The sequence below is a fragment of the Osmia lignaria genome, unplaced genomic scaffold (genome assembly GCF_051020975.1).
Source record: "Osmia lignaria lignaria isolate PbOS001 unplaced genomic scaffold, iyOsmLign1 scaffold0007, whole genome shotgun sequence".
NCBI lineage: Eukaryota > Metazoa > Arthropoda > Insecta > Hymenoptera > Megachilidae > Osmia > Osmia lignaria.
This window is the reverse complement of record NW_027478164.1, coordinates 16,147,481-16,167,087: the sequence shown is the minus strand read 5'-3', so window position 1 is coordinate 16,167,087 and position 19,607 is coordinate 16,147,481.

Sequence of the window (19,607 nt, the reverse complement as noted above, 5' to 3'; positions counted from 1 at the left end):
TTGCCATAGCTCTCTTCGTTTCCGAGATATTTGCAGATTTATCTCAAGGGAAGGGGCCTGACGGACATATTTCGAGATATTTCTTCTTCTTGTTGTTCTTCTTCTGCACAGCTAAGCTGGAAGTGGCATTTGCGGCTCGCACTAGTGCAGAGTTATCTCAAAGAGAGGGGCCACGGTGTTTCTGTATCTCTATTATGTTGGTGCGGCTTCGGAACTTTTAAATATCTTGATATATCTCGAGAACTACGCATCTGATCAAAAAATATCATAGAACATAAATAGTAGGAAACTTAATACTCTACAAAAAAGGTCTCTTAACATTTTGCCATAGCTCGCTTCGTTTCCGAGATATTTGCAGATTTATCTCAAGGGAAGGGTCCTGACGGACATATATCGAGATATTTCTTCTTCTTGTTGTTCTTCTTCTGCACAGCTAAACTGGGAGTGGCATTTCCAGCTCGCAATAGTGCAGAGTTATCTCAAAGAAAGGGGCCACGGTGTTTCTGTATCTCTATTATGTTGGTGCGGCTTCGGAACTTTTAAATATCTTGATATATCTCGAGAACTACGCATCTGATCAAAAAATATCATAGAACATAAATAGTAGGAAACTTAATTCTCTACAAAAAAGGTCTCTTAACATTTTGCCATAGCTCGCTTCGTTTCCGAGATATTTGCAGATTTATCTCAAAGGAAGGGTCCTGACGGACATATTTCGAGATATTTCTTCTTCTTGTTGTTCTTCTTCTGCACAGCTAAACTGGGAGTGGCATTTCCAGCTCGCAATAGTGCAGAGTTATCTCAAAGAAAGGGGCCACGGTGTTTCTGTATCTCTATTATGTTGGTGCGGCTTCGGAACTTTTAAATATCTTGATATATCTCGAGAACTACGCATCTGATCAAAAAATATCATAGAACATAAAAAGTAGGAAACTTAAATCTCTACAAAAAAGGTCTCTTAACATTTTGCCATAGCTCTCTTCGTTTCCGAGATATTTGCAGATTTATCTCAAGGGAAGGGGCCTGACGGACATATTTCCAGATATTTCTTCTTCTTGTTGTTCTTCTTCTGCACAGCTAAGCTGGAAGTGGCATTTGCAGCTCGCAATAGTGCAGAGTTATCTCAAAGAAAGAGGCCACGGTGTTTCTGTACCTCTATTATGTTGGTGCAGCTTCGGAACTTATAAATATCTTGATATATCTCGAGAACTACGCATCTGATCAAAAAATATCATAGAACATAAATTGTAGGAAACATAATTCTCTACAAAAAAGGTCTCTTAACGTTTTGCCATAGCTCGCTTCGTTTCCGAGATATTTGCAGATTTATCTCAAGGGAAGGGTCCTGACGGACATATTTCGAGATATTTCTTCTTCTTGTTGTTCTTCTTCTGCACAGCTAAGCTGGAAGTGGCATTTGCGGCTCGCACTAGTGCAGAGTTATCTCAAAGAGAGGGGCCACGGTGTTTCTGTATCTCTATTATGTTGGTGCGGCTTCGGAACTTTTAAATATCTTGATATATCTCGAGAACTACGCATCTGATCAAAAAATATCATAGAACATAAATAGTAGGAAACTTAATTCTCTACAAAAAAGGTCTCTTAACATTTTGCCATAGCTCGCTTCGTTTCCGAGATATTTGCAGATTTATCTCAAGGGAAGGGTCCTGACGGACATATATCGAGATATTTCTTCTTCTTGTTGTTCTTCTTCTGCACAGCTAAACTGGGAGTGGCATTTCCAGCTCGCAATAGTGCAGAGTTATCTCAAAGAAAGGGGCCACGGTGTTTCTGTATCTCTATTATGTTGGTGCGGCTTCGGAACTTTTAAATATCTTGATATATCTCGAGAACTACGCATCTGATCAAAAAATATCATAGAACATAAATAGTAGGAAACTTAATTCTCTACAAAAAAGGTCTCTCAACATTTTGCCATAGCTCGCTTCGTTTCCGAGATATTTGCAGATTTATCTCAAGGGAAGGGGCCTGACGGACATATTTCGTGATATTTCTTCTTCCTGTTGTTCTTCTTCTGCACAGCTAAGCTGGAAGTGGCATTTGCGGCTCGCACTAGTGCAGAGTTATCTCAAAGAAAGGGGCCACGGTGTTTCTGTATCTCTATTATATTGGTGCGGCTTCGGAACTTTTAAATATCTCGATATATCTCGAAAACTACGCTTCTGATCAAAAAATATCATAGAATATAAATTGTAGGAAACATAATTCTCTACAAAAAAGGTCTCTTAACATTTTGCCATAGCTCGCTTCGTTTCCGAGATATTTGCAGATACAGTATAGACTCGTTATAAGCAAAACGCTCGGGACCGGACTTTTGCTTATAACGTGTAGTTCCACTATTGTTTGATGTTAGCCGACTGCTTCGACATAGAACGGTTTGTTTTCGCTCTGTCCTCTTTTGCACTCAAGGTCCTTTTCTACGTTCGAAGCAGTCGGCTAACATCAAACAATAGTGGAACTACACGTTATAGGCAAAAGTCCGGTCCCGTGCGTTTGGTTGTAACTAGTTTACATGGTAAATATGGTCCGAATTATATCGTGTTTGGTATCATTTTAATTAGAAAAATGTCAGAAATATCATGGAAAAAGTTCTATAAAAAAAAAATGAAAAATAGCAAAGTTAGATTGTTGCATTAGTGTTGCCTCACCGATATCTGATCCAAGATCATGTTACGCTACTCGGCGAGCGAGCTTCGCGACGTCTCGAGGGGTATACCCCCCAGTGGCGGGGATGGTTTCTTTGCAAATATCGTACAGATCTTTTTAGCTTATTACGAGTCTATACTGTATATCTCAAGGGAAGGGGCCTGACGGACATATTTCGAGATATTTCTTCTTCTTGTTGTTCTTCTTCTGCACAGCTAAGCTGGAAGTGGCATTTCCAGCTCGCAATAGTGCGGAGTTATCTCAAAGAAAGGGGCCACGGTGTTTCTGTATCTCTATTATGTTGGTGCGGCTTCGGAACTTTTAAATATCTTGATATATCTCGAGAACTACGCATCTGATCAAAAAATATCATAGAACATAAAAAGTAGGAAACTTAATTCTCTACAAAAAAGGTCTCTTAACATTTTGCCATAGCTCTCTTCGTTTCCGAGATATTTGCAGATTTATCTCAAGGGAAGGGGCCTGACGGACATACTTCGAGATATTTCTTCTTCTTGTTGTTCTTCTTCTGCACAGCTAAGCTGGAAGTGGCATTTGCGGCTCGCACTAGTGCAGAGTTATCTCAAAGAAAGGGGCCACGGTGTTTCTGTATCTCTATTATGTTGGTGTGGCTTCGGAACTTTTAAATATCTTGATATATCTCGAGAACTACGCATCTGATCAAAAAATATCATAGAACATAAAAAGTAGGAAACTTAATTCTCTACAAAAAAGGTCTCTTAACATTTTGCCATAGCTCGCTTCGTTTCCGAGATATTTGCAGATTTATCTCAAGGGAAGGGGCCTGACGGACATATTTCCAGATATTTCTTCTTCTTGTTGTTCTTCTTCTGCACAGCTAAGCTGGAAGTGGCATTTGCAGCTCGCAATAGTGCAGAGTTATCTCAAAGAAAGAGGCCACGGTGTTTCTGTACCTCTATTATGTTGGTGCAGCTTCGGAACTTATAAATATCTTGATATATCTCGAGAACTACGCATCTGATCAAAAAATATCATAGAACATAAATTGTAGGAAACATAATTCTCTACAAAAAAGGTCTCTTAACGTTTTGCCATAGCTCGCTTCGTTTCCGAGATATTTGCAGATTTATCTCAAGGGAAGGGTCCTGACGGACATATTTCGAGATATTTCTTCTTCTTGTTGTTCTTCTTCTGCACAGCTAAGCTGGAAGTGGCATTTGCGGCTCGCACTAGTGCAGAGTTATCTCAAAGAGAGGGGCCACGGTGTTTCTGTATCTCTATTATGTTGGTGCGGCTTCGGAACTTTTAAATATCTTGATATATCTCGAGAACTACGCATCTGATCAAAAAATATCATAGAACATAAATAGTAGGAAACTTAATTCTCTACAAAAAAGGTCTCTTAACATTTTGCCATAGCTCGCTTCGTTTCCGAGATATTTGCAGATTTATCTCAAGGGAAGGGTCCTGACGGACATATATCGAGATATTTCTTCTTCTTGTTGTTCTTCTTCTGCACAGCTAAACTGGGAGTGGCATTTCCAGCTCGCAATAGTGCAGAGTTATCTCAAAGAAAGGGGCCACGGTGTTTCTGTATCTCTATTATGTTGGTGCGGCTTCGGAACTTTTAAATATCTTGATATATCTCGAGAACTACGCATCTGATCAAAAAATATCATAGAACATAAATAGTAGGAAACTTAATTCTCTACAAAAAAGGTCTCTCAACATTTTGCCATAGCTCGCTTCGTTTCCGAGATATTTGCAGATTTATCTCAAGGGAAGGGGCCTGACGGACATATTTCGTGATATTTCTTCTTCTTGTTGTTCTTCTTCTGCACAGCTAAGCTGGAAGTGGCATTTGCGGCTCGCACTAGTGCAGAGTTATCTCAAAGAAAGGGGCCACGGTGTTTCTGTATCTCTATTATATTGGTGCGGCTTCGGAACTTTTAAATATCTCGATATATCTCGAAAACTACGCTTCTGATCAAAAAATATCATAGAATATAAATTGTAGGAAACATAATTCTCTACAAAAAAGGTCTCTTAACATTTTGCCATAGCTCGCTTCGTTTCCGAGATATTTGCAGATACAGTATAGACTCGTTATAAGCAAAACGCTCGGGACCGGACTTTTGCTTATAACGTGTAGTTCCACTATTGTTTGATGTTAGCCGACTGCTTCGACATAGAACGGTTTGTTTTCGCTCTGTCCTCTTTTGCACTCAAGGTCCTTTTCTACGTTCGAAGCAGTCGGCTAACATCAAACAATAGTGGAACTACACGTTATAGGCAAAAGTCCGGTCCCGTGCGTTTGGTTGTAACTAGTTTACATGGTAAATATGGTCCGAATTATATCGTGTTTGGTATCATTTTAATTAGAAAAATGTCAGAAATATCATGGAAAAAGCTCTATAAAAAAAAAATGAAAAATAGCAAAGTTAGATTGTTGCATTAGTGTTGCCTCACCGATATCTGATCCAAGATCATGTTACGCTACTCGGCGAGCGAGCTTCGCGACGTCTCGAGGGGTATACCCCCCAGTGGCGGGGATGGTTTCTTTGCAAATATCGTACAGATCTTTTTAGCTTATTACGAGTCTATACTGTATATCTCAAGGGAAGGGGCCTGACGGACATATTTCGAGATATTTCTTCTTCTTGTTGTTCTTCTTCTGCACAGCTAAGCTGGAAGTGGCATTTCCAGCTCGCAATAGTGCGGAGTTATCTCAAAGAAAGGGGCCACGGTGTTTCTGTATCTCTATTATGTTGGTGCGGCTTCGGAACTTTTAAATATCTTGATATATCTCGAGAACTACGCATCTGATCAAAAAATATCATAGAACATAAAAAGTAGGAAACTTAATTCTCTACAAAAAAGGTCTCTTAACATTTTGCCATAGCTCTCTTCGTTTCCGAGATATTTGCAGATTTATCTCAAGGGAAGGGGCCTGACGGACATACTTCGAGATATTTCTTCTTCTTGTTGTTCTTCTTCTGCACAGCTAAGCTGGAAGTGGCATTTGCGGCTCGCACTAGTGCAGAGTTATCTCAAAGAAAGGGGCCACGGTGTTTCTGTATCTCTATTATGTTGGTGCGGCTTCGGAACTTTTAAATATCTCGATATATCTCGAAAACTACGCTTCTGATCAAAAAATATCATAGAACATAAATTGTAGGAAACATAATTCTCTACAAAAAAGGTCTCTTAACATTTTGCCATAGCTCGCTTCGTTTCCGAGATATTTGCAGATATATCTCAAGGGAAGGGGCCTGACGGACATATTTCGAGATATTTCTTCTTCTTGTTGTTCTTCTTCTGCACAGCTAAGCTGGAAGTGGCATTTACAGCTCGCAATAGTGCAGAGTTATCTCAAAGAAAGGGGCCACGGTGTTTCGGTATCTCTATTATGTTGGTGTGGCTTCGGAACTTTTAAATATCTTGATATATCTCGAGAACTACGCATCTGATCAAAAAATATCATAGAACATAAAAAGTAGGAAACTTAATTCTCTACAAAAAAGGTCTCTTAACATTTTGCCATAGCTCGCTTCGTTTCCGAGATATTTGCAGATTTATCTCAAGGGAAGGGGCCTGACGGACATATTTCGAGATATTTCTTCTTCTTGTTGTTCTTCTTCTGCACAGCTAAGCTGGAAGTGGCATTTGCAGCTCGCAATAGTGCAGAGTTATCTCAAAGAAAGAGGCCACGGTGTTTCTGTACCTCTATTATGTTGGTGCAGCTTCGGAACTTTTAAATATCTTGATATATCTCGAGAACTACGCATCTGATCAAAAAATATCATACAGGATAAATTGTAGGAAACATAATTCTCTACAAAAAAGGTCTCTTAACATTTTGCCATAGCTCGCTTCGTTTCCGAGATATTTGCAGATTTATCTCAAGGGAAGGGTCCTGACGGACATATTTCGAGATATTTCTTCTTCTTGTTGTTCTTCTTCTGCACAGCTAAGCTGGAAGTGGCATTTGCGGCTCGCACTAGTGCAGAGTTATCTCAAAGAAAGGGGCCACGGTGTTTCTGTATCTCTATTATGTTGGTGCGGCTTCGGAACTTTTAAATATCTCGATATATCTCGAAAACTACGCTTCTGATCAAAAAATATCATAGAACATAAATTGTAGGAAACATAATTCTCTACAAAAAACGTCTCTCAACATTTTGCCATAGCTCGCTTCGTTTCCGAGATATTTGCAGATTTATCTCAAGGGAAGGGGCCTGACGGACATATTTCGAGATATTTCTTCTTCTTGTTGTTCTTCATCTGCACAGCTAAGCTGGAAGTGGCATTTGCGGCTCGCACTAGTGCAGAGTTATCTCAAAGAAAGGGGCCACGGTGTTTCTGTATCTCTATTATATTGGTGCGGCTTCGGAACTTTTAAATATCTCGATATATCTCGAAAACTACGCTTCTGATCAAAAAATATCATAGAACATAAATTGTAGGAAACATAATTCTCTACAAAAAAGGTCTCTTAACATTTTGCGATAGCTCGCTTCGTTTCCGAGATATTTGCAGATTTATCTCAAGGGAAGGGTCCTGACGGACATATTTCGAGATATTTCTTCTTCTTGTTGTTCTTCTTCTGCCCAGCTAAACTGGGAGTGGCATTTCCAGCTCGCAATAGTGCGGAGTTATCTCAAAGAAAGGGGCCACGGTGTTTCTGTATCTCTATTATGTTGGTGCGGCTTCGGAACTTTTAAATATCTTGATATATCTCGAGAACTACGCATCTGATCAAAAAATATCATAGAACATAAAAAGTGGGAAACTTAATTCTCTACAAAAAAGGTCTCTTAACATTTTGCCATAGCTCGCTTCGTTTCCGAGATATTTGCAGATTTATCTCAAGGGAAGGGGCCTGACGGACATATTTCGAGATATTTCTTCTTCTTGTTGTTCTTCTTCTGCACAGCTAAGCTGGAAGTGGCCTTTCCAGCTCGCAATAGTGCAGAGTTATCTCAAAGAAAGGGGCCACGGTGTTTCTGTATCTCTATTATGTTGGTGCGGCTTCGGAACTTTTAAATATCTTGATATACCTCGAGAACTACGCATCTGATCAAAAAATATCATAGAACATAAAAAGTAGGAAACTTAAATCTCTACAAAAAAGGTCTCTTAACATTTTGCCATAGCTCTCTTCGTTTCCGAGATATTTGCAGATTTATCTCAAGGGAAGGGGCCTGACGGACATATTTCGAGATATTTCTTCTTCTTGTTGTTCTTCTTCTGCACAGCTAAGCTGGAAGTGGCATTTGCAGCTCGCAATAGTGCAGAGTTATCTCAAAGAAAGGGGCCACGGTGTTTCTGTATCTCTATTATGTTGGTGCGGCTTCGGAACTTTTAAATATCTTGATATATCTCGAGAACTACGCATCTGATCAAAAAATATCATAGAACATAAAAAGTAGGAAACTTAATTCTCTACAAAAAAGGTCTCTTAACATTTTGCCATAGCTCGCTTCGTTTCCGAGATATTTGCAGATTTATCTCAAGGGAAGGGACCTAACGGACATATTTCGAGATATTTCTTCTTCTTGTTGTTCTTCTTCTGCACAGCTAAACTGGAAGTGGCATTTCCAGCTCGCAATAGTGCAGAGTTATCTCAAAGAGAGGGGCCACGGTGTTTCTGTATCTCTATTATGTTGGTGCGGCTTCGGAACTTTTAAATATCTTGATATATCTCGAGAACTACGCATCTGATCAAAAAATATCATAGAGGATAAAAAGTAGGAAACTTAATTCTCTACAAAAAAGGTCTCTGAACATTTTGCCATATCTCGCTTCGTTTCCGAGATATTTGCAGATTTATCTCAAGGGAAGGGGCCTGACGGACATATTTCGTGATATTTCTTCTTCTTGTTGTTCTTCTTCTGCACAGCTAAGCTGGAAGTGGCATTTGCGGCTCGCACTAGTGCAGAGTTATCTCAAAGAAAGGGGCCACGGTGTTTCTGTATCTCTATTATATTGGTGCGGCTTCGGAACTTTTAAATATCTCGATATATCTCGAAAACTACGCTTCTGATCAAAAAATATCATAGAATATAAATTGTAGGAAACATAATTCTCTACAAAAAAGGTCTCTTAACATTTTGCCATAGCTCGCTTCGTTTCCGAGATATTTGCAGATACAGTATAGACTCGTTATAAGCAAAACGCTCGGGACCGGACTTTTGCTTATAACGTGTAGTTCCACTATTGTTTGATGTTAGCCGACTGCTTCGACATAGAACGGTTTGTTTTCGCTCTGTCCTCTTTTGCACTCAAGGTCCTTTTCTACGTTCGAAGCAGTCGGCTAACATCAAACAATAGTGGAACTACACGTTATAGGCAAAAGTCCGGTCCCGTGCGTTTGGTTGTAACTAGTTTACATGGTAAATATGGTCCGAATTATATCGTGTTTGGTATCATTTTAATTAGAAAAATGTCAGAAATATCATGGAAAAAGTTCTATAAAAAAAAAATGAAAAATAGCAAAGTTAGATTGTTGCATTAGTGTTGCCTCACCGATATCTGATCCAAGATCATGTTACGCTACTCGGCGAGCGAGCTTCGCGACGTCTCGAGGGGTATACCCCCCAGTGGCGGGGATGGTTTCTTTGCAAATATCGTACAGATCTTTTTAGCTTATTACGAGTCTATACTGTATATCTCAAGGGAAGGGGCCTGACGGACATATTTCGAGATATTTCTTCTTCTTGTTGTTCTTCTTCTGCACAGCTAAGCTGGAAGTGGCATTTCCAGCTCGCAATAGTGCGGAGTTATCTCAAAGAAAGGGGCCACGGTGTTTCTGTATCTCTATTATGTTGGTGCGGCTTCGGAACTTTTAAATATCTTGATATATCTCGAGAACTACGCATCTGATCAAAAAATATCATAGAACATAAAAAGTAGGAAACTTAATTCTCTACAAAAAAGGTCTCTTAACATTTTGCCATAGCTCTCTTCGTTTCCGAGATATTTGCAGATTTATCTCAAGGGAAGGGGCCTGACGGACATACTTCGAGATATTTCTTCTTCTTGTTGTTCTTCTTCTGCACAGCTAAGCTGGAAGTGGCATTTGCGGCTCGCACTAGTGCAGAGTTATCTCAAAGAAAGGGGCCACGGTGTTTCTGTATCTCTATTATGTTGGTGCGGCTTCGGAACTTTTAAATATCTCGATATATCTCGAAAACTACGCTTCTGATCAAAAAATATCATAGAACATAAATTGTAGGAAACATAATTCTCTACAAAAAAGGTCTCTTTACATTTTGCCATAGCTCGCTTCGTTTCCGAGATATTTGCAGATATATCTCAAGGGAAGGGGCCTGACGGACATATTTCGAGATATTTCTTCTTCTTGTTGTTCTTCTTCTGCACAGCTAAGCTGGAAGTGGCATTTACAGCTCGCAATAGTGCAGAGTTATCTCAAAGAAAGGGGCCACGGTGTTTCTGTATCTCTATTATGTTGGTGTGGCTTCGGAACTTTTAAATATCTTGATATATCTCGAGAACTACGCATCTGATCAAAAAATATCATAGAACATAAAAAGTAGGAAACTTAATTCTCTACAAAAAAGGTCTCTTAACATTTTGCCATAGCTCGCTTCGTTTCCGAGATATTTGCAGATTTATCTCAAGGGAAGGGGCCTGACGGACATATTTCGAGATATTTCTTCTTCTTGTTGTTCTTCTTCTGCACAGCTAAGCTGGAAGTGGCATTTGCAGCTCGCAATAGTGCAGAGTTATCTCAAAGAAAGAGGCCACGGTGTTTCTGTACCTCTATTATGTTGGTGCAGCTTCGGAACTTTTAAATATCTTGATATATCTCGAGAACTACGCATCTGATCAAAAAATATCATACAGGATAAATTGTAGGAAACATAATTCTCTACAAAAAAGGTCTCTTAACATTTTGCCATAGCTCGCTTCGTTTCCGAGATATTTGCAGATTTATCTCAAGGGAAGGGTCCTGACGGACATATTTCGAGATATTTCTTCTTCTTGTTGTTCTTCTTCTGCACAGCTAAGCTGGAAGTGGCATTTGCGGCTCGCACTAGTGCAGAGTTATCTCAAAGAAAGGGGCCACGGTGTTTCTGTATCTCTATTATGTTGGTGCGGCTTCGGAACTTTTAAATATCTCGATATATCTCGAAAACTACGCTTCTGATCAAAAAATATCATAGAACATAAATTGTAGGAAACATAATTCTCTACAAAAAACGTCTCTCAACATTTTGCCATAGCTCGCTTCGTTTCCGAGATATTTGCAGATTTATCTCAAGGGAAGGGGCCTGACGGACATATTTCGAGATATTTCTTCTTCTTGTTGTTCTTCATCTGCACAGCTAAGCTGGAAGTGGCATTTGCGGCTCGCACTAGTGCAGAGTTATCTCAAAGAAAGGGGCCACGGTGTTTCTGTATCTCTATTATATTGGTGCGGCTTCGGAACTTTTAAATATCTCGATATATCTCGAAAACTACGCTTCTGATCAAAAAATATCATAGAACATAAATTGTAGGAAACATAATTCTCTACAAAAAAGGTCTCTTAACATTTTGCCATAGCTCGCTTCGTTTCCGAGATATTTGCAGATTTATCTCAAGGGAAGGGTCCTGACGGACATATTTCGAGATATTTCTTCTTCTTGTTGTTCTTCTTCTGCCCAGCTAAACTGGGAGTGGCATTTCCAGCTCGCAATAGTGCGGAGTTATCTCAAAGAAAGGGGCCACGGTGTTTCTGTATCTCTATTATGTTGGTGCGGCTTCGGAACTTTTAAATATCTTGATATATCTCGAGAACTACGCATCTGATCAAAAAATATCATAGAACATAAAAAGTGGGAAACTTAATTCTCTACAAAAAAGGTCTCTTAACATTTTGCCATAGCTCGCTTCGTTTCCGAGATATTTGCAGATTTATCTCAAGGGAAGGGGCCTGACGGACATATTTCGAGATATTTCTTCTTCTTGTTGTTCTTCTTCTGCACAGCTAAGCTGGAAGTGGCCTTTCCAGCTCGCAATAGTGCAGAGTTATCTCAAAGAAAGGGGCCACGGTGTTTCTGTATCTCTATTATGTTGGTGCGGCTTCGGAACTTTTAAATATCTTGATATACCTCGAGAACTACGCATCTGATCAAAAAATATCATAGAACATAAAAAGTAGGAAACTTAAATCTCTACAAAAAAGGTCTCTTAACATTTTGCCATAGCTCTCTTCGTTTCCGAGATATTTGCAGATTTATCTCAAGGGAAGGGGCCTGACGGACATATTTCGAGATATTTCTTCTTCTTGTTGTTCTTCTTCTGCACAGCTAAGCTGGAAGTGGCATTTGCAGCTCGCAATAGTGCAGAGTTATCTCAAAGAAAGGGGCCACGGTGTTTCTGTATCTCTATTATGTTGGTGCGGCTTCGGAACTTTTAAATATCTTGATATATCTCGAGAACTACGCATCTGATCAAAAAATATCATAGAACATAAAAAGTAGGAAACTTAATTCTCTACAAAAAAGGTCTCTTAACATTTTGCCATAGCTCGCTTCGTTTCCGAGATATTTGCAGATTTATCTCAAGGGAAGGGACCTAACGGACATATTTCGAGATATTTCTTCTTCTTGTTGTTCTTCTTCTGCACAGCTAAACTGGAAGTGGCATTTCCAGCTCGCAATAGTGCAGAGTTATCTCAAAGAGAGGGGCCACGGTGTTTCTGTATCTCTATTATGTTGGTGCGGCTTCGGAACTTTTAAATATCTTGATATATCTCGAGAACTACGCATCTGATCAAAAAATATCATAGAGGATAAAAAGTAGGAAACTTAATTCTCTACATAAAAGGTCTCTCAACATTTTGCCATATCTCGCTTCGTTTCCGAGATATTTGCAGATTTATCTCAAGGGAAGGGGCCTGACGGACATATTTCGTGATATTTCTTCTTCTTGTTGTTCTTCTTCTGCACAGCTAAGCTGGAAGTGGCATTTGCGGCTCGCACTAGTGCAGAGTTATCTCAAAGAAAGGGGCCACGGTGTTTCTGTATCTCTATTATATTGGTGCGGCTTCGGAACTTTTAAATATCTCGATATATCTCGAAAACTACGCTTCTGATCAAAAAATATCATAGAATATAAATTGTAGGAAACATAATTCTCTACAAAAAAGGTCTCTTAACATTTTGCCATAGCTCGCTTCGTTTCCGAGATATTTGCAGATACAGTATAGACTCGTTATAAGCAAAACGCTCGGGACCGGACTTTTGCTTATAACGTGTAGTTCCACTATTGTTTGATGTTAGCCGACTGCTTCGACATAGAACGGTTTGTTTTCGCTCTGTCCTCTTTTGCACTCAAGGTCCTTTTCTACGTTCGAAGCAGTCGGCTAACATCAAACAATAGTGGAACTACACGTTATAGGCAAAAGTCCGGTCCCGTGCGTTTGGTTGTAACTAGTTTACATGGTAAATATGGTCCGAATTATATCGTGTTTGGTATCATTTTAATTAGAAAAATGTCAGAAATATCATGGAAAAAGTTCTATAAAAAAAAAATGAAAAATAGCAAAGTTAGATTGTTGCATTAGTGTTGCCTCACCGATATCTGATCCAAGATCATGTTACGCTACTCGGCGAGCGAGCTTCGCGACGTCTCGAGGGGTATACCCCCCAGTGGCGGGGATGGTTTCTTTGCAAATATCGTACAGATCTTTTTAGCTTATTACGAGTCTATACTGTATATCTCAAGGGAAGGGGCCTGACGGACATATTTCGAGATATTTCTTCTTCTTGTTGTTCTTCTTCTGCACAGCTAAGCTGGAAGTGGCATTTCCAGCTCGCAATAGTGCGGAGTTATCTCAAAGAAAGGGGCCACGGTGTTTCTGTATCTCTATTATGTTGGTGCGGCTTCGGAACTTTTAAATATCTTGATATATCTCGAGAACTACGCATCTGATCAAAAAATATCATAGAACATAAAAAGTAGGAAACTTAATTCTCTACAAAAAAGGTCTCTTAACATTTTGCCATAGCTCTCTTCGTTTCCGAGATATTTGCAGATTTATCTCAAGGGAAGGGGCCTGACGGACATACTTCGAGATATTTCTTCTTCTTGTTGTTCTTCTTCTGCACAGCTAAGCTGGAAGTGGCATTTGCGGCTCGCACTAGTGCAGAGTTATCTCAAAGAAAGGGGCCACGGTGTTTCTGTATCTCTATTATGTTGGTGCGGCTTCGGAACTTTTAAATATCTCGATATATCTCGAAAACTACGCTTCTGATCAAAAAATATCATAGAACATAAATTGTAGGAAACATAATTCTCTACAAAAAAGGTCTCTTTACATTTTGCCATAGCTCGCTTCGTTTCCGAGATATTTGCAGATATATCTCAAGGGAAGGGGCCTGACGGACATATTTCGAGATATTTCTTCTTCTTGTTGTTCTTCTTCTGCACAGCTAAGCTGGAAGTGGCATTTGCGGCTCGCACTAGTGCAGAGTTATCTCAAAGAAAGGGGCCACGGTGTTTCTGTATCTCTATTATGTTGGTGCGGCTTCGGAACTTTTAAATATCTCGATATATCTCGAAAACTACGCTTCTGATCAAAAAATATCATAGAACATAAATTGTAGGAAACATAATTCTCTACAAAAAACGTCTCTCAACATTTTGCCATAGCTCGCTTCGTTTCCGAGATATTTGCAGATTTATCTCAAGGGAAGGGGCCTGACGGACATATTTCGAGATATTTCTTCTTCTTGTTGTTCTTCATCTGCACAGCTAAGCTGGAAGTGGCATTTGCGGCTCGCACTAGTGCAGAGTTATCTCAAAGAAAGGGGCCACGGTGTTTCTGTATCTCTATTATATTGGTGCGGCTTCGGAACTTTTAAATATCTCGATATATCTCGAAAACTACGCTTCTGATCAAAAAATATCATAGAACATAAATTGTAGGAAACATAATTCTCTACAAAAAAGGTCTCTTAACATTTTGCCATAGCTCGCTTCGTTTCCGAGATATTTGCAGATTTATCTCAAGGGAAGGGTCCTGACGGACATATTTCGAGATATTTCTTCTTCTTGTTGTTCTTCTTCTGCACAGCTAAACTGGGAGTGGCATTTCCAGCTCGCAATAGTGCAGAGTTATCCCAAAGAAAGGGGCCACGGTGTTTCTGTATCTCTATTATATTGGTGCGGCTTCGGAACTTTTAAATATCTCGATATATCTCGAAAACTACGCTTCTGATCAAAAAATATCATAGAACATCAATTGTAGGAAACATAATTCTCTACAAAAAAGGTCTCTTAACATTTTGCCATAGCTCGCTTCGTTTCCGAGATATTTGCAGATATATCTCAAGGGAAGGGGCCTGACGGACATATTTCGAGATATTTCTTCTTCTTGTTGTTCTTCTTCTGCACAGCTAAGCTGGAAGTGGCATTTACAGCTCGCAATAGTGCAGAGTTATCTCAAAGAAAGGGGCCACGGTGTTTCTGTATCTCTATTATGTTGGTGCGGCTTCGGAACTTTTAAATATCTTGATATATCTCGAGAACTACGCATCTGATCAAAAAATATCATAGAACATAAAAAGTAGGAAACTTAATTCTCTACAAAACAGGTCTCTTAACATTTTGCCATAGCTCTCTTCGTTTCCGAGATATTCGCAGATTTATCTCAAGGGAAGGGGCCTGACGGACATACTTCGAGATATTTCTTCTTCTTGTTGTTCTTCTTCTGCACAGCTAAGCTGGAAGTGGCATTTGCGGCTCGCACTAGTGCAGAGTTATCTCAAAGAAAGGGGCCACGGTGTTTCTGTATCTCTATTATGTTGGTGCGGCTTCGGAACTTTTAAATATCTCGATATATCTCGAAAACTACGCTTCTGATCAAAAAATATCAATGAACATAAATTGTAGGAAACATAATTCTCTACAAAAAAGGTCTCTTAACATTTTGCCATAGCTCGCTTCGTTTCCGAGATATTTGCAGATATATCTCAAGGGAAGGGGCCTGACGGACATATTTCGAGATATTTCTTCTTCTTGTTGTTCTTCTTCTGCACAGCTAAGCTGGAAGTGGCATTTACAGCTCGCAATAGTGCAGAGTTATCTCAAAGAAAGGGGCCACGGTGTTTCTGTATCTCTATTATGTTGGTGTGGCTTCGGAACTTTTAAATATCTTGATATATCTCGAGAACTACGCATCTGATCAAAAACTATCATAGAACATAAAAAGTAGGAAACTTAATTCTCTACAAAAAAGGTCTCTTAACATTTTGCCATAGCTCGCTTCGTTTCCGAGATATTTGCAGATTTATCTCAAGGGAAGGGGCCTGACGGACATATTTCGAGATATTTCTTCTTCTCGTTGTTCTTCTTCTGCACAGCTAAGCTGGAAGTGGCATTTGCAGCTCGCAATAGTGCAGAGTTATCTCAAAGAAAGAGGCCACGGTGTTTCTGTACCTCTATTATGTTGGTGCAGCTTCGGAACTTTTAAATATCTTGATATATCTCGAGAACTACGCATCTGATCAAAAAATATCATAGAGGATAAAAAGTAGGAAACTTAATTCTCTACAAAAAAGGTCTCTTAACATTTTGCCATAGCTCTCTTCGTTTCCGAGATATTTGCAGATTTATCTCAAGGGAAGGGGCCTCACGGACATATTTGCAGATATTTCTTCTTCTTGTTGTTCTTCTTCTGCACAGCTAAGCTGGAAGTGGCATTTGCAGCTCGCAATAGTGCAGAGTTATCTCAAAGAAAGAGGCCACGGTGTTTCTGTACCTCTATTATGTTGGTGCAGCTTCGGTACTTTTAAATATCTTGATATATCTCGAGAACTACGCATCTGATCAAAAAATATCATAGAACATAAATTGTAGGAAACATAATTTTCTACAAAAAAGGTCTCTCAACGTTTTGCCATAGCTCGCTTCCTTTCCGAGATATTTGCAGATTTATCTCAAGGGAAGGGTCCTGACGGACATATTTCGAGATATTTCTTCTTCTTGTTGTTCTTCTTCTGCACAGCTAAGCTGGAAGTGGCATTTCCAGCTCGCAATAGTGCAGAGTTATCTCAAAGAAAGGGGCCACGGTGTTTCTGTATCTCTATTATGTTGGTGCGGCTTCGGAACTTTTAAATATCTTGATATACCTCGAGAACTACGCATCTGATCAAAAAATATCATAGAACATAAAAAGTAGCAAACTTAAATCTCTACAAAAAAGGTCTCTTAACATTTTGCCATAGCTCTCTTCGTTTCCGAGATATTTGCAGATTTATCTCAAGGGAAGGGGCCTGACGGACATATTTCGAGATATTTCTTCTTCTTGTTGTTCTTCTTCTGCACAGCTAAGCTGGAAGTGGCATTTGCAGCTCGCAATAGTGCGGAGTTATCTCAAAGAAAGGGGCCACGGTGTTTCTGTATCTCTATTATGTTGGTGCGGCTTCGGAACTTTTAAATATCTTGATATATCTCGAGAACTGCGCATCTGATCAAAAAATATCATAGAACATAAAAAGTAGGAAACTTAATTCTCTACAAAAAAGGTCTCTTAACATTTTGCCATAGCTCGCTTCGTTTCCGAGATATTTGCAGATTTATCTCAAGGGAAGGGGCCTAACGGACATATTTCGAGATATTTCTTCTTCTTGTTGTTCTTCTTCTGCACAGCTAAACTGGAAGTGGCATTTCCAGCTCGCAATAGTGCAGAGTTATCTCAAAGAAAGGGGCCACGGTGTTTCTGTATCTCTATTAAGTTGGTGCGGCTTCGGAACTTTTAAATATCTTGATATACCTCGAGAACTACGCATCTGATCAAAAAATATCATAGAACATAAAAAGTAGGAAACTTAAATCTCTACAAAAAAGGTCTCTTAACATTTTGCCATAGCTCTCTTCGTTTCCGAGATATTTGCAGATTTATCTCAAGGGAAGGGGCCTGACGGACATATTTCGAGATATTTCTTCTTCTTGTTGTTCTTCCTCTGCACAGCTAAGCTGGAAGTGGCATTTGCAGCTCGCAATAGTGCAGAGTTATCGCAAAGAAAGGGGCCACGGTGTTTCTGTATCTCTATTATGTTCGTGCGGCTTCGGAACTTTTAAATATCTTGATATATCTCGAGAACTACGCATCTGATCAGAAAATATCATAGAACATAAAAAGTAGGAAACTTAAATCTCTACAAAAAAGGTCTCTTAACATTTTGCCATAGCTCGCTTCGTTTCCGAGATATTTGCAGATTTATCTCAAGGGAAGGGGCCTGACGGACATATTTCGAGATATTTCTTCTTCTTGTTGTTCTTCTTCTGCACAGCTAAGCTGGAAGTGGCATTTGCAGCTCGCAATAGTGCAGAGTTATCTCAAAGAAAGGGGCCACGGTGTTTCTGTATCTCTATTATGTTGGTGCGGCTTCGGAACTTTTAAATATCTCGATATATCTCGAAAACTACGCTTCTGATCAAAAAATATCATAGAACATAAATTGTAGGAAACATAATTCTCTACAAAAAAGGTCTCTTAACGTTTTGCCATAGCTAGCTTCGTTTCCGAGATATTTGCAGATTTATCTCAAGGGAAGGGTCCTGACGGACATATTTCGAGATATTTCTTCTTCTTGTTGTTCTTCTTCTGCACAGCTAAACTGGGAGTGGCATTTCCAGCTCGCAATAGTGCAGAGTTATCCCAAAGAAAGGGGCCACGGTGTTTCTGTATCTCTAGTATGTTGGTGCGGCTTCGGAACTTTTAAATATCTTGATATACCTCGAGAACTACGCCGCTGATCAAAAAATATCATAGAACATAAAAAGTAGGAAACTTAAATCTCTACAAAAAAGGTCTCTTAACATTTTGCCATAGCTCTCTTCGTTTCCGAGATATTTGCAGATTTATCTCAAGGGAAGGGGCCTAACGGACATATTTCGAGATATTTCTTCTTCTTGTTGTTCTTCTTCTGCACAGCTAAACTGGAAGTGGCATTTCCAGCTCGCAATAGTGCAGAGTTATCTCAAAGAGAGGGGCCACGGTGTTTCTGTATCTCTATTATGTTGGTGCGGCTTCGGAACTTTTAAATATCTTGATATATCTCGAGAACTACGCATCTGATCAAAAAATATCATAGAAGATAAAAAGTAGGAAACTTAATTCTCTACAAAAAAGGTCTTTTAACATTTTGCCATAGCTCGCTTCGTTTCCGAGATATTTGCAGATTTATCTCAAGGGAAGGGGCCTGACGGACATATTTCGAGATATTTCTTCTTCTTGTTGTTCTTCTTCTGCACAGCTAAACTGGAAGTGGCATTTCCAGCTCGCAATAGTGCAGAGTTATCTCAAAGAAAGGGGCCACGGTGTTTCTGTATCTCTATTAAGTTGGTGCGGCTTCGGAACTTTTAAATATCTTGATATACCTCGAGAACTACGCATCTGATCAAAAAATATCATAGAACATAAAAAGTAGGAAACTTAAATCTCTACAAAAAAGGTCTCTTAACATTTTGCCATAGCTCTCTTCGTTTCCGAGATATTTGCAGATTTATCTCAAGGGAAGGGGCCTGACGGACATATTTCGAGATATTTCTTCTTCTTGTTGTTCTTCTTCTGCACAGCTAAGCTGGAAGTGGTATTTGCAGCTCGCAATAGTGCAGAGTTATCGCAAAGAAAGGGGCCACGGTGTTTCTGTATCTCTATTATGTTGGTGCGGCTTCGGAACTTTTAAATATCTTGATATATCTCGAGAACTACGCATCTGATCAAAAAATATCATAGAACATAAAAAGTAGGAAACTTAAATCTCTACAAAAAAGGTCTCTTAACATTTTGCCATAGCTCGCTTCGTTTCCGAGATATTTGCAGATTTATCTCAAGGGAAGGGGCCTGACGGACATATTTCGAGATATTTCTTCTTCTTGTTGTTCTTCTTCTGCACAGCTAAGCTGGAAGTGGCATTTGCAGCTCGCAATAGTGCAGA